At 40.8% G+C, this 23,483-nt stretch overlaps 1 protein-coding gene across 1 annotated transcript in view; it reads left to right on the top strand.

The window, feature by feature from the left end:
* The window catches only part of ECE2 (endothelin converting enzyme 2), a 1,144,316-nt gene that overhangs the window by 470,870 nt on the left and 649,963 nt on the right, over nt 1–23,483 (top strand). The window lies entirely within an intron of this gene.

Below are 23,483 nucleotides of genomic sequence, written 5' to 3'. Positions count from 1 at the left end.
TTCTGAGCCACTGTACTGAAACTCTTTATTTTTCAATGACAACTTACTTATATATTCCATGATGCCATGACGAAGGAGGTTAAGCCTTGTCAAAGTGCATGGGGTTAGCATTTCAGGCGTTGGTGAAAATGGATTAGTTGATTACATTTCGTTAACTGTCATTTACATTGCGTCATAGTATGGGTTAATAGTAAGACTACAGAACTTTGGGGGAAAATGAAGTTCCTCAAATGTCAAAACTGTAAAGTTTTTAAGTTATTGTATTTAGAAATATAAGGTTGTAGGGATGCAGGAGGGAGCCTCTGCTCTGCATAATATGTCTACCTATTAAGTCAGTATTGTATCTTGTCAACTGTTTTGTAGTGTGTAATGATAACAGAATCACTGTCACTCCAAGCTTATAAATGCTTTTATACATATATTTCTGTATTTCACCAGTGTCTTCCTCTTTGGGTCCTCTATGAATCAACTCAATGAGTTCTGCCCTCATTTTTCTTAGTCCCTGTTTGACATATGTATCACAGTAGTAGAACTCATCTATTTAAAACTACCACTTTTTAATCTTTTAATCTTTTAACAGATGAAAAGTTAAGAGTGTCTCCCACTACCAAGTTGTATTATTTATTAACTGTTTTTTTCTTTATTTTCTGCTACTATGTTGTGCTTATGTATAAATGATTTTGTAAACTAGTTTCTATTATTTGCTTGTTTTTATATTATATGTTGGGTGCTTTAAAACAGTCATTAATAAGACAAATAAAGTGATTATCATGTATTGTAGTGCACTGTAGCAAAGAAGCAAATACGTTATGAAATGGCTGTAAAAGAAACTAAAAATGCACAGTCTCTAAAAGTAATAAATGAAACCTAGTCCATCATAGGTCTAAATGGGCTTTGTGTTTATTTTTCCTTAAATTGTTTTGCTTACTGAATGTACCATCCTGTGTGGTCTTGCTGCAAGGGGGTTTGTCCATGTTATTCCACCATGCTAAGGTCCAGCCAACTATTGCTACAGCTGGAAATTTAAAGTTCTGCTATAATGTATGTAACCTCCTCTTCCCAACACAAAATGAAGTGGGAAAAGTAAATGATATGTTATCAGTACACACAGACAGTACTGTAAATTTGTTTTTCAGTCACTGTTACGTAGAAAATGGGTGGGATACTAACATGTCGGCTAGTGATTCTGCCTTTTGAGTTTGAAGTTTATTCCTAAACCACAGGGTCACTTTCAGTGGAGTTTGCCTAATGTTCTTTATAGAAGTCAGTTTTCCAGCATGGATCTGTATCCCTGGGAATCAGCTCTTCTGATGTGTGCTCTTCTGGTCTGCATTCCTGAGATTTGCAGACATCCTCAGCGGATTAAAGCATGATAGCATTATTACATGTGGTTAAAAGAAAGAGCAGCTTCTAGCATTTTCCAACTACCCCACATGAAGTCCCATTGTCCCTTTTGGGTAACTTCTAGAAAACAGTAAGTCTCAAGTTTTGGAAGCTTTCTTTTTCAGTTTATAATACCATTGGATTTTGTAGTGTATTTTTCTTTTTGGTTCATTGGTTTTAGATTGGAAACTCTGATTAAAGTTCTGAGGTCTATGACAGGGTTAGAAAGTTAAATGAAAAGAATGTTTCTAGAAGAAAAATTCTGGCAAAAAATTGCAGCTGCATTTTCTGTTTTCTTTAGAAAAGGAATATCAAGTTTCCTTCTGTTAGAGCAGTTCACACATGACAATATCAAAACACTCCATTAGTGGTTGAAGAATTTGACGATATACTGAACATATAAAAAGACTGCTGTCTTGGTAAGGGCATCTACCCAAGGTCAGGAAAAAAAACACTGCCTGTGGCCTAAAGACTAGAAACCATATTAAAGTGGAGCAACCAAAGTGGTGGGTCATCAAAGAGACTGCAGACAGGGAATTTATTTCTTTATTACCCCTTTCTTCCTGCTGAGGCCTGATGATGCTTAACCCATTGACACTCTAATTTTCATTACTTCCCATAAAATGCACACTTTCAGCTGGATCCCCCTCATATCCTGATCCTTTCAGAGGCAGTGTGAGATCACATTTCATACTACTGCACAGGCATTGTCTGCATTCCTGAGATTTGCAGACATCCTCAGCGGATTAAAGCATGATAGCATTATTACATGTGGTTAAAAGAAAGAGCAGCTTCTGGCATTTTCCAACTACCTCACATGAAGTCCCATTGTCCCTTTTGGGTAACTTCTAGAAAACAGTAAGTCTCAAGTTTTGGAAGCTTTCTTTTTCAGTTTATAATACCATTGGATTTTGTAGTGTATTTTTCTTTTTGGTTCATTGGTTTTAGATTGGAAACTCTGATTAAAGTTCTGAGGTCTATGACAGGGTTAGAAAGTTAAATGAAAAGAATGTTTCTAGAAGAAAAATTCTGGCAAAAAATTGCAGCTGCATTTTCTGTTTTCTTTAGAAAAGGAATATCAAGTTTCCTTCTGTTAGAGCAGTTCACACATGACAATATCAAAACACTCCATTGGTGGTTGAAGAATTTGACGATATACTGAACATATAAAAAGACTGCTGTCTTGGTAAGGGCATCTACCCAAGGTCAGGAAAAAAAACACTGCCTGTGGCCTAAAGACTAGAAACCATATTAAAGTGGAACAACCAAAGTGGTGGGTCATCAAAGAGACTGCAGACAGGGAATTTATTTCTTTAGTTACCCCTTTCTTCCTGCTGAGGCCTGATGATGCTTAACCCATTGACACTCTAATTTTCATTACTTCCCATAAAATGCACACTTTCAGCTGGATCCCCCTCATATCCTGATCCTTTCAGAGGCAGTGTGAGATCACATTTCATACTACTGCACAGGCCAGATGTCTAGATTTGATGCCAAGTTCCAGACACCTGCTCCAGGCACTACCCCTCCAAAATTTGGATGCTCCCCTTTTAGTTATTTGAGTCCATGGACATGCCTATTATTTTAGCCAAGGAAGTACAAGAAAGTGAAGTATTTTTTTTAAACTTATAGGAAAATCTTCCCATAGACTGGAAGGATTCACTTTTACCTGGACATCGTCCATATGGACATTAGCCCCAGTTTAGTTTAATTTACAGGACATTCATTGAGGAGTACTCATTAGCCTTTCAGAAGATAAATGCAGCCTCTCCATCTCAACCCTCCTTTTTAGAGGTAATTCTTGCCTGAAGAGGAGAAAAGAATACCCTTTCTCCAGATTCCTCTGACACTTGCGTTGTAAGTGAGGATCTGGCTTACTCGTCACAACTTTCTTATTTTATGTGGTGTGACACAGATGATTGGTATAGATCAGTGTACATATCTCTTTAAGAAACCTCCTGTGGACATGTACTAAGTGCATTGATTACTGAGCACATGCAGGGACAGAGTGCCATTTTATAGTAAGCTGTTGAGATGTCAGCATGTATGTCTGTAAACTCTGACAGTTTGTTTATGTTTATTGATGCTGCTATCCATCCTGAAGTGTTTCTGTATAATAAAGCATCTTAAATAAACTACCCCGCCTTGCTTGTCTTCCATGGATTAGGGGACGAGCAACAATTGGGAAGCTATTTCTTTCAGCTCTTCTGTGTATTGGAGATTTACTGGTGTACAAGAATTGAAACCACTAGTGATTCCATCTTCCCCTATTTTCCAGGCCAGGACTGTGAGGGCACCTTTGAGTTAGCATCCCTGGAGCTCTCGTGACTGATGGGGTTTTAAGTTAGCGTCTCAATTTAATACTCATCTAAATAATAATAATAAAAATAGGGTCTTAGATTTCTTGGGAGGAAAGTTTACACTTGCTCCAGTGTAGCATTCAAGGCTATCCATTGCCAGATGCACAAGATTAAAACTCAAGGTGAGATCCAAACTGCTATTAAAGTCTAAACCCATACCAATAAATGTGGCTATGAAGCAATGGATGCTTGTAGCAAGGCAGTAGCAGCTAGTACTGTGATTAGGAGACATGCTTGGTGAAGACTTCTGCCCATGCCAGAGGATAGGAAAGGGCACCTGCTGGATATCTTAATGGGCAAGGACATAGGGTGTGGCCTGCATTTAGAGGATATTTTCAAAATAATCTGAAAACAGAAGAAAAAACTGTGACTAAGTGATGCAGCTGTTCTGTCTTTTTATTTCAGTATATAACAGAAATTATCCAGCTAAGCAACAATTCATTTAAGGGAAACAAACCAAAGCAGGCCAGTTAAGGTAGAAAAGGGCCTTTCATCAAAACAAATCAGATATGGAGATGTGCTGGGGTAAACGTAGAAAACAATGTAAATCCCCTCACTCAGAGGAAGGACATGGACAGCGTTAACTATGAGTCCGTGCTCCTTTCCTTTGATCTCACTATCTCATCTCTTGTGGGACAGACTGTCTCGTTTTAAGCAAAAGATTTGTGTGACTACTGAAGGATGTTATTTAAAACACCCTTATTAAATTATATCTTATGACATAGGCTCACATACAATAACAGAAAAGAAAACAAACTGTATTAAAACTTTTTTTTCATTTACATACATTATAGATTGTATATATGCCCAGAATTCAATAAACTCCACGTAGGCTTTACCCGGAACTTAGTGTTACTGTGGATGTAATATTGCTCACAATGCAGCATAGCGGCATGCATATTAACGAGACATGGCACATGTAAGAAAGGTTTTGTGGCTCACAGTAATGTTGCTGGCTGCAAAACCTCATAGGTGAATGCAGATTGCATTTCCACATATGATTGCTGGCCAGGAAAGCTTACAATCAAACATGGATAGCAATACTGTGTAAGTCAAAGCAGTTCCGGTAAGCAAATTTGCACAAAATGCCACTCTGATCATAAGGACTACACATGTCATACCTATCACTTACCTGGTTTGACCTTTAAAAAGTTCATGTTGCACCAACTTCCACATTTAAAGGATCTGTCACACATCCAGTGTTATGAAACTTTTCACTGATATGCAGGGTAAATAGAAATGCATCACATAATTCATTAACAGACCTTTTATGTAAGCAAAGCCAGTACATTTTGACTATCGTATAACCTTCCTTATTTAAGATGTTAGTAAGTCATTAGTATGTTTTCCACATGTTCCTCATTTTTGAGATAGAGGGTTGAAAGCTATGACACAGATAGCACTCATTCTGCTCAAGGATTGCATAGCAGCATGGCCTTTGCTTTTGCTTTTTCCCTTTCTTTAGTTTTCTTTATTTAAATTTTTTTGTCCATTGCTTGTGCAAAGTGTCGAGTAGAGAAGAGTGTAAGATGAGAACCAGAGCACCATGTTTGTGCGATGGTAAGCATCATACAACATTTTCAAACACTGTGCGCATGCCTAGTAAGTGCACAATAACTGGAATTGGCAGGAAAACATCAGGAAGACATCAGAATACAAAATGCAATTGGCGGGAGTACCTCATTCCACATCGGGCTTGATCTCTCATAGTCATTGTCTTGTGTTTGTAGTTAGGGAGTGCGCTTTTGAGCTCAGAGGTAGGGTGCCAGGGAGTCCAATGTGTTTTATGGACTCCTGGTTAAGCAGTATGGGCCCCGGTTACTGCAGTGGGACTATTTAGACTCAGAATACAAATCTGAAGTATGGAATAGTGTTGCCAGGGCTTTGATCAGCACTACAGGTATCCCCCGCACTGGTGATCAATGTTGACACCATTTTGATGACCCCAGGAGGAAGAAGAGGGATACTCCTTATCATTGGATCAGGGAATTTAGGACTGGGGACACCCCACAGATGTGTAAGTATCAATTACAGTGACTACTTGTAAGAGTTAAAAGCTGAATATAGTCAAGACTCATATTCATAGTGGTATTCTGTTCTGTTCTGTTTTTTCCACAGCTGCCATTGAGTGAGCTTTGAATGTAAGGTCCTATGCCACGAGACTGGCAAGGATGAGAGAAGCTTATGGTATGTATGCATCAGAACAGTACTGTTATTGTAGCATAAAAAATTAAAGACAACTTATTTGGTATTTAATACATTTGTATCAAGTTCAGCATGTATATCTCAACTGTGCTAGAAAGTATGCATGCCTTATTCTGTAGCACAAATCAACGGTTCCATATACTCAAATATCTTGAGGATATACTAAACTGGGTGTCAAACAGTTATCCCCAAAAAAAAATTGTTCTAGGGGATTTTAACATAGACTGGTTCACCTGCTCATCAGAGCACCCTACTCAACATATTAACATTTATGGTTTCACACATGTCACTACCTCCCCTACCAGGATAACTAAACCTAAGGATAAAGAAACCATCGTAGACTGGATCCTTATTAACAGTCAACCCAACATATATAAAGCTGGAACCCTTCCTGACAGCATAAGTGATCACCTTCTCACCTATATTATCAGGCAGAAGGCTGGAATCCCTAAACAACCTATATATAAAGTAATCAGGAATAAGAAATACTTCAACCTTACTAATTTCAAAAATTTACCTCAAACTTTGTAACCGGTCTGCCCTCAGGCATCTGCCACTTGAGGAAGCTGTAAAATACTTTAACAGCAAATTCTTATCCATCCTAAACACTCATGCTCCAGAACACTCAATTAGAATGAAAACTAAACCTACTGCATGGCTTTCAGCAGAAACTAGACAAAACAATTTACTTAGGAACAATGCATGGGACACCTGGCGAATCACTAAAACCCTAGCAGACCATCTTACTTATAGACAATTAAGGAATGATACTAAAAAATCTGTTAAGACCAATAAATAAAAATCACTATTGCCACCTACAACATACACCAAAATAAACCGCAAAAATTCTGGGCAGGGCTAAACAAGCTTCTCCACCCCGGACAACCCACCACCCCTATCCCCATAAATCTAAAAACTAACACCCCTGCAGAAGTCTCTAATTCCTTTAATAACTTCTTCACTGAAACCATCCAACAACTAGATAATAAATTATCCCCCTGTGGACCTAATTCAACTGCCACCATAACCAGTACCCAAACCAGCTTTAAACATCAACCAGTCTCAACCTCATTTATTCATAAACTAATTAGTAAACTAAGACCAACCACCCTAGCCGCAGACCTCCTCCCTGCAGAGTACCTACAAAAAGCATCTGACGCGGTAGCCTACCCAATATCCATTCTAATAAACAGAACCTTATCAGAAGCTACCATCCCTACTATCTGGAAGATTTCCCATGTTATTCCACTCCATAAAGGAGGCATCTTCACTGAGCTCTTAAATTACAGACCCATAGCTATCCTGTCGCCCCTAGACAAAATCATGGAAAAATGTATCTAGACAACTCCTGGCCCATCTACTAGCAAACAATCTCCTGACAAACTCTCAGCATGGCTTTAGATCAAACCATAGTACCACCACTGCCCTACTCTCCTTTACAAGTACTTTCTTCAGCCATCTTCCTAGACATTTCCAAGGCCTTCGATATGGTAAACCACCAACTGCTCTTGCAAACCTTAGAATCAAATTCCCTAGATACCCAGACCACACAGTGGTTTAAATCATATCTGAACAGTAGACAGCAGGCAGTCCTTTGGAAAAATAACTTATCCACCCTTCTATCTATCACACTCAGAGTTTCCCAAGGATCCATCTTAGGACCCCTCCTATTCTCCTTATTCAGTAATGACTTGCACAAGGTAGTACCACAAGCTACCTGCATTCAGTATGCTGATGACTCAACCCTAATATGCTCTGCCACATCCTTTGAAGAGCTATTGGCTGTATCCCAAAGTACTTTTAACGCAGTTGAAAACTGGCTCCTCTATCGACATCTTATACTAAACCCCCCAAAAAAAACAAACTGCTGCTGTTCTCTCCATCTCGAGGGCCTCCACTCTAACCTTCTCTATTAAATCAAGGGATGGTACAATTATCTCACCAGATCCCTCTACTAAACTCCTAGGAATAATAGTTGATAATAACCTGAGATTCGACCAGCACATCAACCATACAATTAAAACAGTTAATAAAAAACTGGGTGCTCTATACAGGATCAAACCCTTCTTAACTCCCCTAGCCAGAACTATTCTTGCCTGCACGCATCTACTCTCTACTTTTCTCTGTGCCTCTCCCTATTCACAAACTTGAGTAAAACTGACCTAAATAAGTATATAGTCTGCTGTAATCACATTGCCAAATTTGCTACTGCCTCTGCCCATAAAACTCACCATTGCCTTAACCTAAAACTACTAGGATGGCTTGAATTACCTAATCTACTCCTGGTCAACCAACTAGTTACAGCCCACAAGATCTTTTAACAGCCAGAACACACACCTGATCTTAAGTCTCATCACACCCTACCAGAACCTCAAAACACTCAGATCCTCCAACAAAATGTTAGCTCTCACACTTAAGGCTAACAACTCAGCCGGGGACTCGCTGTTTACCAACTCTGTTGGTAAAACATGGAATTCTCTGCCTGCAGACCTAACCTCAGAACTCTCTTCAACCCTATTCAAAAAGAATCTTATTCAATACCTCAAAAAACGCTGGCTTTGTCCTTGCTCCACCCTAGACTAATCTCTCCCCCTTTTTCGGCTTACCCTTTCTCCTCAGGGTCTAGCCAAAAAACTCGTAACAAAACCACTAAATAAGTAAGGACTAGTTCTTCTCCTTGTACATAAGCTGCAAAGATCCAAGAACTGATACATAAAGAATAAGGAATTGTTTAATGCTTGTACTGAAACCTGGAAGTGTATTTTATATATATATATATATATATATATATGATTTGTACCAGTCTCGCTTGTACTTGACTGTCTTGTGTTCATCTGTATGGAGCTTTTCTCCCCGGGCTTCCGCTGAAAATGGACATATATCCATTCAGACTATCCCGGTCAACAAATGTAAAATAAATAAATAAATAACAGTCAGCATGCATCTCTCAACTGTAAAAGGAAATTATGCATGCATTAGTTTGTCGGATGAGATAACAGTACAGTATTAGAGAGTAGTCAGAGGTTGTGACTTCAAAAACCACACTTGCAAAATATGCAATACTGTTAAGTTTTCATCATTATTGCAATGTAACTTCAGACCTCTATATCAGTGGCAAAAATTGCCTGCTGTAAACTGTAATAAGTGTAATGGGGACACACATATTTGCAATATATGCATACATCAAGGATTGCTTGCTGCAATCTGTAGTATAGTGTGCATCTGCTATGATCTGGGTAATCTTAAAAGTAATAAATATTTATTAGGAGTTTACGTCTGTGGGACATAGATGTGTCCAGCCTCACCCCAACCATGGCGGTCACCAATCTCTTGTGTCCTATACCAGCCCTGTCTTGTTGTGTATGTCCTTATGTCCTGTCTGTCTGTCATTGCTTCCTCACTTACCCAACTTACCTGACCCAACATTCCTTTTTCTCAAAAAAAAAAATAGGCATCCGCCCCCCCCCCCCAAAAAAAAATTGACCCATACATTGCTCTCCTTTTCAAACACGTGTATTCTTGACATCCTTGATTCTGTTTAATTGGCTATACAACATGATTGTGTTTGGTCACCCCTCTCTTTGGAGGTGACAGTTCAAATTCAGCTAATCTTCTGCATATATGATCATTTGTTACTGTTGAAGAAATGGATAGCTAGGCAGAAAAATAAAGTGAAAGCAGGGCAGGAAAGTGCAGGCTGGAGGTAGGAAACAAACATAGCTATACATTTCATATTAGCTGACGTCAGTGCCTGATGTCTGTGTTTCCTTCTCATGTTATTAAGTGTAATGATGGAGAGCAGTGTCTCCATCCGGCTTAGGCATGCACCAACAGTGTGCCCCACAAACCTACGCACCAAGCCTGGTAGTTCATTGTGGGTGATAAAATCACCATCTCTGCCACTGATCCTGGAAGTAACCACTGGCCTATCCTGTGGGACAGAACTACCTGAGGAGGCAGGTAGTGCAGGGGCAACAGAGGGGGTGCTGCCAGGATGCATCCCAGATGTTCTGGGCCTTGGTACCATAGCTGGAAGAATGGTGCAGGAGGATCCTGTGGGGCAGGCCTACCCCTCTGTGCTGTTAAAAAAAAGAGAGATAATAAGAGCTGGGGTGGGAGCAAAAAAAGAGATATCAGTAACTTCACATGTGACATACAATGCATTGATACAATCATTTGACTCTTTTCTGTTAACTTTACTTTTAAGTCTATCAACTCCTAACAAATAACTTTTTTTACTTTTAAGACTGCTCATCTCATAACAGATGAACACTATAGTGAAAATTACAGTAAGCAATCCTTGATGTGTGCATATACTGCACATAATGCTCCAGTTATACTGATTACAGTTTACACCAGGCCATTTGTGCCACTGGTATGGAGGTTTGAATGTATCTTAAAATATCGATGACAAATTAACAGCACTGTATACCTAGGAAGTGTGGTATGTAAAATCACAGCCTCTGATTACTGTCTAATACTGCACTATAGGTTTAGCCTACAGACTAATGCATGCATGGTTTGCTTTTACAGTTGAGAGATGCGTGCTCACTTTTATACAACTTTATAAGATAACCCAAAAAACTGTCTTAAACTTTTAATGCTACAGTAACAATACTGTTCTGCTGCATACATACCACATGCTTCTCTCATCTGGGCCAGTCTAGCGGCATGAGTTCTCACATTCAGTTCACTGTCTGTAACCGCTGTGGGCAAAAAAGAACATAACAGAATAACATTATAAATAATAGTCCTGACTATATTCAGCTTTTAACTCTTACAAGTAGTCTCTGTAATTGACACTTGCATATCTGTTGGGTACCCCCAGTCCTACATTCCTCAATCCAATATTCGAGGCTAACCCACTTCCTCCTCCAGAGGTTGCTGTAGTGGTGTCTATATTGCTCACCATTGCAGGGAATACCAGTTGCGCAGGTCACAACCCAGGCAACACTATTTCATGTCTATGATTTGTAGTCTGAGCCACAGTAGTCCCTCTGCAATAACCTGGACTGGGCCCATGTTCATTCACTAGGAGTATAACAAACACATTGGACTCCTGGACACCCCATCTTTAAGCGCAGAATCTCAAACCTTCTCCAAGAATAGCTGCCATGTCTACCACAGATCAAGACCGATATAAAATGAAGTTTTCCTGCCAATTGCAGTTATTGCCCTAACTGGGAGAGTGCACATTGTTTGAAAACGATCAGTTTCCATCATGCAAACACAATACTCAGGGAGCACACGGCCACGCACAGTGTTTGCGCAATGGTACAACCATCCCAAGCAATGCAGTGTCAGGGTTATTTGGTATATAGGCAGTTGTGTAACTGTGTTAGTCAATGTGAAGGCCATGCCAGCCCAGATAGCAGGAATATATTTGTAGGAACATAGTACACAGTATATCCAGTCATACATTTTTTGACTGTCTATTTCCTGGGTGGTCCTGGTTCTCTGGTTACACTGCTTGTGCTATGTGGTACATCATGCAAAAAAAAAATGTAAATGAAGAAAACTAAGGAAACTGAAAAGAATATTCCGTGCTGTCATGCAGTTTTAAGATTGGAATAGCATGGCATGACCTGTGATGTGCACCATACATTTGGACTGGGAAATCCTATAAGAGACATGTTAGAAAGCAATTATACACATTGCAGTTTCTTACTTCAAAATGCTCACAAGAGCATCCACTATAAAGTTATGTCATTTTGATGCTTTCAGCTGTGGAACTTTCCAAAGCCAATATAAGTTATATGTACACTGACCAGTTAAACACCACAAATGCAGATGTACTAATCAGTAAGTTAGCTATGCACCCTGAGCATCAGACAGAAAGCCTTTGTCTCCCTGAATCCAAAATATAAAAAACAGGGATATGGCACAGTTATCATCACTTGCACAGGGTGTTGTGCGGTGGGCATTACTGAGACAAGTTAAAAAGTAATTATACGTATTGTGGTTTCTGACTTCACAACCCTTACAACAGCATTCACAATAAAGTTGTGACATTTGGATGCTATCAATCCTCTACATTTCCAAGGGCAATATAAGTTACAGGTACAGTGAACATTTCTATGGCACCAGTGAAGATATAGTAAGCAGTAAGTTAGCTATGCACCCTGAGCATCAAACACATATTTTGTATCCCTAAATCAAAAAGGTAGAACACAGGGTATGACACAGTTATCATCACTTTGTGTGTGTGTGTGTGTGTGTGTGTGTGTGTGTGTGTGTGTGTGTGTGTGTGTGTGTGTGTGTGTGTGTGTGTGTGTGTGTGCGTGTGTATAGGAGGGCAGGAATCAACACAAAAAACTGGGCAGTGAAACAAAATGAGTAACTGTTGTGTGTGTGTCTATAGGGGTCATCCAGGTGAAATTGGTGCTTGAGTGTGTGCATGAGCACAGCCAAGCTGAGTGCTATCTCTACATCTTGGTGTTTTGGACAACTGTGAGACATGCATGGTAGAGGTGGCAGTTCATCACTGTCACCCCTGACCCTGAGATCTGGCTCTGCCAGGAGTTGCACTGGCACATTGATGTCTAGGACCACACTGAGATGCAGTACTGCTACTTGAATGTGACTGCTGTCGGCTAGATGAGTTCTCTTCATGGGAATGCCCAAGAACATGACCCCATGGCCTGCCACATCTGTGTGTGGACAGCACACTCACTGATGGAGCAGTGGAAGTACTGCCACTATGGGAGTATGAACAGGCACAGCCTCGTGGGCTGACAGCAGATGATGCAGCTGACCTACACCCATGAGGATGCTGTTCCCTTCCCAGCAGACCTTCCATCACAGACGCTGCTCTCCATGTGTCATTCATCTGATCCAATGAATTGGCAACATGGTGGAGGCAGTCACACATGTTAGACTGTGCCACATCCACAACCTTAAGCATTTGTCTGGAGCACCTGTGGGAACATGTCTGTGCCTCCATGACAGACCTAAACATACATAGAGTGACACAAGAACTGACACATGCACCCGGAGGAGGAAGGACAGCAGGCACGCTCTTAGCACCCCTGTGACAATGTGAGGTATTGTCAGCTATGCCAGGAGAAGTATGGCAGTGGATATGTAATATATGCCTAGCTAGAATTTTGTAAATAATTATATGTTCTTTGTATATCAAACTGATTTGTACAGACACTTGTGCTGAAAAGTGTATTTGTAAAGCTGATTGTGTTAAAAATGTACCAACAGTGGTTCTGGTGACAGAAAAGAAATATGCATGCATGTAATAACTGATTATATGTATGCATTGTAGCTACTGAAATGAATACATTGTAACAGAGGATACTGAAAGAGAAGAGTTAATTTCATTCCACCTGACTTTGAGAAATAATAAGAAATTAAATTACTGGGCCTAAGCCATAAAGCTGTTATCCCACAGTTCTGAATGAAACCAGAGTAGCAATCTCTGTAAGAAACATGGTTTGTTAGTCTCTGTAGGAGGAGTAGAAGTTCGTATTTATTTATGACTTCCAGAAGCTGCACCAGATCTGAGTAAAGCTCTTTCATGTGTATTATTGACATGTAAGTGCTAAAGCCTGTCAGTTTCTAGCAATGGGAGGGGTTGCATGGGAATCAGAAATCAGATGAGGAGATGTATGTGATGTCATTCAGTACAAAAATAATGTTTTAATATTAGCTGAAACTGAAGTTTCATTGCAGTCTGTTTCTTGGAACCTGACATAGAAGGATCCCTCATCTTCTTTTCTTTCTCTATTAAGTAAGTTGGAACAGTAATTCTCTAGATCAATCAGGAAAATATAGTGAGAATGGTTAAGTATTGTTTTTATGTAACTGTGTGAATCTTTCCAGCTGTGTTAGTTTTAATATTTCCTGTGATTGAATCTTTGGTGTTTACAGTAAATAGATATTTCATATTTATATTTTCATGTTCTTTTATTATTTATTATTAAATATATTTAAACTGTTTATTGTGGCTTGTCCTTTAGAGTATATTTTAACCTTTGAGAGTGCTTCTATCTATTGATGACACTGTGACCACTTGTAAAGCCTGGCTATTTAGTCAATATTACCATTTGTAGTAATATTAGTTTTGCTCAGTATAATTGGGTACCCTTGCAAGAGCCTTAGGTAGGTGGCTTTGTAGTGTTTGGTGGCAGTGATAACTTCCTTATAGACTGGGCAGAAGGGGGCACAAGGGCTGGTGGCAGTGATAACTACCTTATAGTTTGGGCAGAAGAGGGCACAAGGGGTAAATCTGTGCCAGCCTTTCCCAGGTGTGTGCATGTGCATGTGTTTGTGTGTGTGTGTGTGTGTGTGTGTGTGTGTGCGTGTGTGTGAAAATCAAATCTCACAGTTTGTGTGTTTCAGCTACTTGGGGCAGAGACACGAAACACTGGTTTCACAAAGAGACTGGAGGAAGACTTGGCTTGGGCACTTGGCTGGGGACTTAACTCTGCAGCTGTGTCAGCAGGGATCATTACTGGGGACCTGGAGAGAGACAGAGAGAGAAACCCAGACCTTGGGCTAAGTGTGTTCCCTGTGTGCTCTTAAGGGAAGTTGTGCTTGATGCAGAAAGCTGCATTTGCCAATACTGGGTGTATCCATATTTGTTACAAGTGAACATCCCTCTCCCATGCCAGTGGTGAGGATTCAGGCTCCTTGATTACTGGATCAGTGTGGTGACGTCACATATTGGTGAGCAGTGGTGTGGATATTAATTTAACTTCTGTAGCCTGTAATCAGTTGTCACTGAAGGTGGGTGTACTCTAAATCAGCCAGAAGGTAAACATTCAGAGTTTCATTTCACAACAGTTATTTACTTTTTTGTTAGTTTAGTTCATTCAGGGAAAGCAGACAAATATGTCAGCAGAGGATTATTGCAAGCTGACAAAGAAATAGTTTCCCAAGGTGTGCAAAGCCAAAGGACTGGTACATGACAATCTGACTAAAGAAGAAATTATTTCAGCCTTAGTCACAGCTCAGACCAACAACCTGGAGGATAACCATTCTGTTCATGGGAATTTGTAGCCCTTATAAACAGGACAGTTGACCTTTTCCCCAGGGAACTTAAAAATCTGTCTGGAATTAAAGGGACTTGAACTGGTGGCCAAATGTATGGAACTGGAATCAGCAGAGATACTGTAGCATTTGGAAGCTGAAGAAAAAACAGAGCATGTAGTGTTTGGAAGTCAAAGAGAATGAGAGACTGCAGCATTTGGAGGCTGACAAAAATGAGAAGCAGCATCAACATGAGAGGGAGATGCTGACTCTCTGCCAGGGTCAAGGAGGTAATGGGGAAGCGAATAACTGAACCCCTGAAGCAATAAAGGTCAGTAAATATCTTCCATAGTTTACAGAGGGAGCTAATTTTGATAGTTTTATTCATATATTTGAAAGGGTATGTTCATAAGTTCATAGGTAGGTACTAGACTATTGGCCCAAGGGCCTATGTAAGACTAGCCAACAAGGTTCCCTGGCTTCTGCCACCCAAGAAGGTTATTTTCCTGTGCCACTGTCAAGCAGAGCCACAGAAGTGATCCCCGGGTGAATTTCCTATTTCCCATCCACTAATCAAGATTTTTCTTGACATAGATAGGTAGCCTGTTCCAGAGTATGGGAAGTCTCTGGGACAGGAATCTATCCCTCTAGCATGTTCTGTTTATTGTGGTGACAAGGTTTAGGTCTCTCCCCTTTGTGGAGTGGTATAACTGTTGCAGTGTGCCATTCAGTGATTACAAAGCCTGATGTGAGGCTGTGATTGAACATGGTGCTTAGGCGGGAGCCAGTTCATTCTGAAGTTCGTATAGAACGCAGCCTGGGATGTTGTCCGGTCCCATGGATGCTGTGTTCTTGGCTTTGGAGAGCACGTTTTTTACCTGCTCAGTTGTGATTTCTGGGGCTCTGCATTCTTCCAGTATGGATATGGGCCCTTTGGGGGGGGGGTAAAGTTGGCAATATCAGTTGGTTCCGTAATTTTTATGCCATTGTGCTGTAACTCAGAGCATATCTGGGTGGTGCCGCTGCAATTCTTGACATAGATATAGAATGCTTTGTGGTTGTCCTTAGAGTCAGTGGCAGTCTTGTTTTTATAGCTGGCTTTGGAAGATATTATGAGGGGAGCTCAGCTTCTTACTGAGGCTGCCTAGGGAGCTCCTCCACTCATGGGATTTTACTCTCTTTTGCAACAATTTCTTCCTTCTGTTGTAGAGTTTGTTTATAGCAGAGGACCACCAGATTGGCTTTCTTTTTTTTTGGAGAATAGTGTCGTAGTTCTGCTAGGGATAGCACGATCCATGCACTCATGTAAGTGCATATAGAGTGCATTTGTATAAAATTCATCAGTCGTAACTGTATTGCCCATCAGCATGGGTGTCGTGAAGTTTGCCACTTCTGTCTTAAGAAGCATGAAGTTGGCTTTGGAGAAATTCTTTACAGTGATTTCCTTGCCGGGGGTGGGGGGGTGGTGTGGATATCTATGGTGATTAGCTTATGGTAGGATCTGACCAATGAGGAGTTGACTTCAGGTGTGAAACACCGGTCACTCATGTCGGCAGTGACTAGGTCTAGGATATTATTGCCTCTGGTGGGGGTGTGGATAAGTTGATCCAGGGCATTGGAGTTTATGAATTCTAGAAAACATTGCATGAAGGAGGTGGTGCATGAGTAGTTTCCCCAGTTAATGGTGGAGTAGTTGAAATCGCCCATTATTAGGGTGTTTGGTTGAACCCTAATATTATCTAGTATATCGAGAAAAGAGGAGTGGGAATCCTGGGTCATGGTGGGGGATCTGTAGCAAGCTACAATATGGATTGCAGTTTTCCCTACAGATAGTTGCACTTGGATAATTTCAGATGCATTATGTTGGGCAACTAGCCTGGAGGCGTGGATATCCGTAGTGAATATGGACACACCTCAACCCTTGGTGTTCTGATCCTGGTTAGATGGCCAAAAGGTATGGTATGAGTTATATCCTGGTAATGCAGGGTGCTCTCTGGAGCCTTGAACCAGGTTTCAGTCACTGCACATATATCGATGTTCTCCATTTTAAGGAGTTCCTCAAGTGAGTGTATTTTGAGGTTTAGACTTCTAGCGTTGAGAAGCATTACTCTCAGTTTTTTCTTGCCTGTATCTGTTATGGTGGTGGGTTTGTCATTTGTACCTCACGTAAAAAAGGCACTATAGGGGTGGCAAGACCCTTAGCTAGTATCCAGAATCCCAGGGGCGACAGGTGCAGGCCATCTCTGGCAAAGTATCGTGGTCTGTCGACCATGTCATCCCAGGCAGACAGATACTGGATCCCTTTAGAATGACACCAGAAGCTTGGCCAATTGGTGAAGTCAATCATTTTGTCCTTGTACTGCAGTATCATTCTGGGCGAAGGTAGGATGCTACTCAGGGCTAGAGTCATACCTGCCTGGATAACAAGCTCGGAGTATAATGTTGATCAAGGGCTCTGGGTATGGTTCCTGACCCCCCCCCCCCCTTATTCTATGGTAAATCTGTAACTGTTGTTTCAAAATTATTTGATATTGATTGTGTAAACTATGAAAAAGTAAATAAATGTTTACTTGAATGTTTTAAGTTAAAACCCAAAGCTTACATCAAAAAGTTTTGTAAGCATACACACAAGGCAGATGAAATAGTGTGTATTTATTTTCATAGGTGGGTGAGTGGTTGTCAGTCACCACTTTTGAAGGGCTGGCAGATGTTATGATGAAGGAAGAAGCCCTCCTGTGGCACCTCACCCACACTTTGGCTACTGCTAGACTCAGGCAGTGAGACTGCAGTAGCCACACTTCCCTGATCAATGTCCTTGTCCTTCACCTGCCCAGTGTCTGTGGGCTCATGATTGTGTTTGGTCACCCCTCTCTTTGGAGGTGACAGTTCAAATTCAGCTAATATTCTGCATATATGATCATTTTTTACTGTTGAAGAAATGGATAGCTAGGCAGAAAAACAAAGTGAAAGCAGGGCAGGAAAGTGCAGGCTGGAGGTAGGAAACAAACATAGCTATACATTTCATATTAGCTGACGTCAGTGCCTGATGTCTGTGTTTCCTTCTCATGTTATTAAGTGTAATGATGGAGAGCAGTGTCTCCATCCAGCTTAGGCATGCACCAACAGTGTGCCCCACAAACCTACGCACCAAGCCTGGTAGTTCATTGTGGGTGATAAAATCACCATCTCTGCCACTGATCCTGGAAGTAACCACTGACCTATCCTGTGGGACAGAACTACCTGAGGAGGCAGGTAGTGCAGGGGCAACAGAGGGGGTGCTGCCAGGATGCATCCCAGATGTTCTGGGCCTTGGTACCATAGCTGGAAGAATGGTGCAGGAGGATCCTGTGGGGCAGGCCTACCCCTCTGTGCTGTTAAAAAAAAGAGAGACGATAAGAGCTGGGGTGGGAGCAAAAAAAGAGATATCAGTAACTTCACATGTGACATACAATGCATTGATACAATCATTTGACTCTTTTCTGTTAACTTTGCTTTTAAGTCTATCAACTCCTAACAAATAACTTTTTTTACTTTTAAGACTGCTCATCTCATAACAGATGCACACTATAGTGAAAATTACAGTAAGCAATCCTTGATGTGTGCATATACTGCACATAATGCTCCAGTTATACTGATTACAGTTTACACCAGGCCATTTGTGCCACTGGTATGGAGGTTTGAATGTATCTTAAAATATCGATGACAAATTAACAGCACTGTATACCTAGGAAGTGTGGTATGTGAAATCACAGCCTCTGATTACTGTCTAATACTGCACTATAGGTTTAGCCTACAGACTAATGCATGCATGGTTTGCTTTTACAGTTGAGAGATGTGTGCTCACTTTTATACAACTTTATAAGATAACCCAAAAAACTGTCTTAAACTTTTAATGCTACAGTAACAATACTGTTCTGCTTACATCAAAAAGTTTTGTAAGCATACACGCAAGGCAGATGAAAGTGTGTGTGATTATTTTCATAGGCGGGTGAGTGGTTGTCAGATACCACTTTTGAAGGGCTGGCAGACGTTATGATGAAGGAAGAAGCCCTCCTGTGGCACCTCACCCACACTTTGGCTACTGCTAGACTCAGGCAGTGAGGCTGCAGTAGCCACACTTCCCTGATCAATGTCCTTGTCCTTCACCTGCCCAGTGTCTGTGGGCTCAGTGGACTGGGTAGGCACAGGCCTACTGGCTGTGTGCAATATGAATGCAGGGAATGGAAGTATGTCAACCTCTGTGTCAGATTTAACCTCTGCACCCCTCAACCATGCCTCAGGTTGGCCACCATCATCATCAGAGTCTGCTGAGACACTGACATCAGGTAGCACAGAACCTACAATTCCACTGTCAGACTCAACTGTGATAAAAAAACAAGAAACACAGGAAAACATTAATATGGGCACTACTACAGTGCAATATATGCTAACAAAGTAACACTGCTGCCACTATTACAGATAGTCCAGCAATGCACACAACACACCTGAGATCGATGTCACATACTACTACAATATTTGTTTAAATTGATTAGCAGTACTGACATCAAACAAGTTGGCTTACCGACTGCAGAAGACAAGCTTTCCTGGAGGCCTGATGGTCCTGAAAGAAGTTAAGCAAGAGGTGAGGGAAACAATGTCATAGTCAGCAGTAACGTAGAGGTTAATACATTTGCCCCTTTATAACTGCAGTAAACAATTGTTTAAACAAGAATGCAGCTGACAACTGCAAGCTAAGCTTATACCTGTAGCAATTCTCAATCACCCACAAATCAAATAAATATGTGTGAGACAGAATTAATGCATTCATTTAAATTCTTCAACTATACAAAACTATTCAGCTGTTCAGGTAACAAGGCCTACCTGGAAGCTCTTCATGGGATGTGATACATATGTCCAAAACACTGGCTCCCACATCCAACACGGGTGTGATGACAGTGTCCTGGGAACTGTTTGTGTCCCTTAGATTTGCTAGGAACTGCTCATTGGGGTCAGTGGTGGTTTCCTAGGAGGGCCTCCACCTGTAATCAATAGGTCATGGCTTACTGCAGCTGCTTGCCTTCTTGCAGATGTGATCATATCAGTGGCCCTGTGATGTACCTGTTCATAGCTTCATCTGTAGCCACCCACATAGTTGCAACAATTTTCTGCCATATTTTCAGACTCAAGATCATCTCTTGCCTTCTCCTGTGAAGTAGGAAGACACCTTGTTGCCATAAACCATCAATGATAACCTGGTTTTCAGCACCTGTAAATGGTCATTGGCATGGATTGAGGCATCTCCCTGCCATTATTGTAGATGTTCTAGAAGAAAACAGACATATAATACACATAAGTATCACATAACTACAATAAGTGTTTACAGATGCAACAGAAAAGGTACCCAGTCACTATTATCCACTGGATAAACATTAAACAGTCTACAGATGTGCTATACTAACAACAGGCAGGATGCAAAACAAGGAGAGTAAGAACAGCAACATATCCTTGTTAGTGCCATAAGAGTAACTTGCCTTAGCCCCCACCCCCACAAAACAACAGTCAAATGACCGTTTTGGCTAACAAAACATCTATGAAATGCTAAAAGTGCTGTTAAAGGACCTGTCCCTGAAACATTTGTACGTATTTCTCACACGGCGTTCCTTTCCATATATTTACATGTCTTGCTAATCATGTGTACCTGTGAAATGGCTTGACAAACATGGCCATGCCATCAGTACACTTCTAAGTAATGCATACAGATAACATTGTAAAATCCTGAACTTCACATTATTGTTAAATACACTTCAGCATATGCAGTATGTTGGTGACAAAATGGAAACATACCTCCTGAGATGCAGTACTCATCTGTTCAGATATCCTGTAGTAAAGGTTTGCAGTCACTGTTCTAAACATGTAAAACTCTCCTCAACATCAGTTTTCCTAGCTGCAGGGTGGTCTTTTTATATGGTGTAGATTAATACTGGATTGCAGATGTGGGTGATTACTGTTTGGGAGGAGGAATTCACAACAGCACCACAGGCTGCCTAACTTCCAGTGGGTGTATCAGCTTAGATCTAAAAAGTGTCTCTGGAGAGCCCACAGGCCTTTTTCATCAACATAACACAGATGCTACAAAACATGCCATGATGTTTGTAGAAACATTAAAAGCCATGTCACTGCAACTTCTCTGTCCACAATGCCATGCTTTGCACAAACCACATAAGTACAGTCAAACCAGCATTTATTTGTTCTACAGTCCCACCATTTGCGCTGTGCAGCGCATTGCAAAAAAGTGGAATTAAAAACAAAAAAAGTCAGAAAAAAAGGAGACATATGTGAAATGAGGAAGAGCAATGTATGACATACACAGTAGAAAATTATAGTACACATGAGATATTTCTACATTGTTTGGGATTTGAACTCTCATACCAGTGCAGCTTCGGAAAGCAAGACTGATGCCTTATTCCTGCTTGCCATGCACATAGCTTTGCAGCAAAGAAATTAAGTCATTTTCACACAACTGACTGCATCAGAATGTACACTGCTATCAAATCATCAGCTGTGATTTGTACATTTAATTATCTTTGTTATATTTGGATGTAGTGCACTTAGTGATCACACAACCTGTTATGGTTATACTTGAAAATGTACAACTGTGTGTTAAATGTCTGTGTTTCTTGGTACTTCATCGTTTATCTGAGCAGTAGTGTAAAACATGCAATTTGTAAGCCATTCCATATAACTGGCTAGAAAATGTGTGAGGATATTAACTGGGAGTTATATGATATGCAGTTGCCAGCAACTAAAGGCCAGGTTAGATGGCACAAATAGGCATATACTGTTCTTTTGGTGGGAGCATAGCTGAGTTACTGTTATGGCACGATAAAGGGTAAACTGCTCGTTTGGTGGGGTGGGTAAAGCTCAGTTACTGTTATGGCTTAAACAAGGGCACACTGCTCTTTTTGGGGGGGGCAAAGCTCAGTTACTGTTATGGCACAAACAAGCATAGCCTGTTCTTTTATTGGGGAGCAAATGTGTTACTTCTATGGCACAAACAAGGATATGATGCTGTTGTTACTCTTCTGGTTCTGCACCCTGCCTGTTGTTTGATCTTGGGAAGGGTTGTGAAGTCAGAAACTGCAATGGGTATCATTACTTTCTAACTTCTGTCTTTAATGATTTACCAGTACAAAGGTATGGTGCAAAACTGAGGCCATTCAGAAAGCATCAGAATTCTTGAGAAGTATGAATGTGTGTGAATCTTTGATGCCTGAGGCCTACTACTTACTAATGGACACATATAAGTAAAATAAGTCTCTGGTGTCATATGTTAAGGCACTTTCTGTGCAAATCCACCACTATTTACTTGATTACTGTACCAAGTTAAAAAATACAGGGATATGCCATAGTATTATTAAAGATTACACTCTAGGTTCAGGACTTACCTTGCAAATGCAGCAGTTGACACAGTTTTAGTTCAGGGCTGAATCTGTCTGATGTAAGCAATACAAAGCCAGTACATGGGGAGGTAAAGGTTGTGTGAGTTGCCTAGCATCAATTTTACTATATGTATGTGAGTGGGAGGAAGGTATTAGGCACCTAGGTGGTGTGTGAATGAGCTATGCGTTGTCTGTTATCCAAAGTAAGGGCATACTGAACATGCCTATGTCTGCCTCCTTGCACAGAAGCTGGTGTTTCCTCCTCTGAGTCCTCCTCTGACTGTGGCTGTGGTAACCTAGGCATTGGTGGGGGAATGTGTGTCCCTTCCCCTTGTTGATCCTGCAGCAGCTGTTTCCACTGGATCAGACTGTGTAGCATAGCACATACTGTGAAGATTTGTGTACATGTGCGAGGATTATTCTACATGGCTCCACCAGATGTATTTAGGCACCAGAACCATGACTTTAGCAGCCCAGATATACACACAATGATGTTTCTAGTTTGGGCATGTGCCTAATTATGGCATTCTTCCGTGGCTGTGTGTGCTCTTCTAATGGATGTAATCGGCCATGGTTCTACTGCATAGCTAGCATCCGTCAGTAAATGGCCCTGTGGGATGTCTCCCCTAGCAAATATCTGGTACAGCTGTGATGTCTAAAAAATGTGATAAATCAATCCAACCAAAAAAATAAATAAAAAAATAATAAAATGCAACCACAGCAGAAAGCCACCTGTAATTTAATAAAATATAAATAAGACAACACAATGATGAGCGCTTTCATCTCATAACAGATACTTCATCAGATAATGAAACACAGTAAGTCAACACTTTATATACCCTTCATCAATTTACTGTCAGCCAATTAACTACATTCTAGTGCATAGCTAGCATCCCTCAGTAAATGGCCCTGTGGGATGTCCCCCCTAGCAAACACCTGGTGCAGCTGTGATGTCTGCCAGATATGGGAGCCATGATAACTTCCACGGTTGTCAACACACACATTCAAGATAATACCCTTAGCAGTTGATGGACTAGTATACCTTTGCATTAATGTTGATACTATACTGCTCAACAGGTGGTACCTTAATCTGTACTTGAGTGCAATCTGTGGCACCCAGTACTTCAGGGTAGTGCAC

This window comes from Protopterus annectens, chromosome 4.part1 (genome assembly GCF_019279795.1).
Source record: "Protopterus annectens isolate FY-2018-M chromosome 4.part1, PAN1.0, whole genome shotgun sequence".
NCBI classification, from domain to species: domain Eukaryota; kingdom Metazoa; phylum Chordata; order Ceratodontiformes; family Protopteridae; genus Protopterus; species Protopterus annectens.
This window is presented reverse-complemented; position numbering and strand designations above follow the sequence as displayed.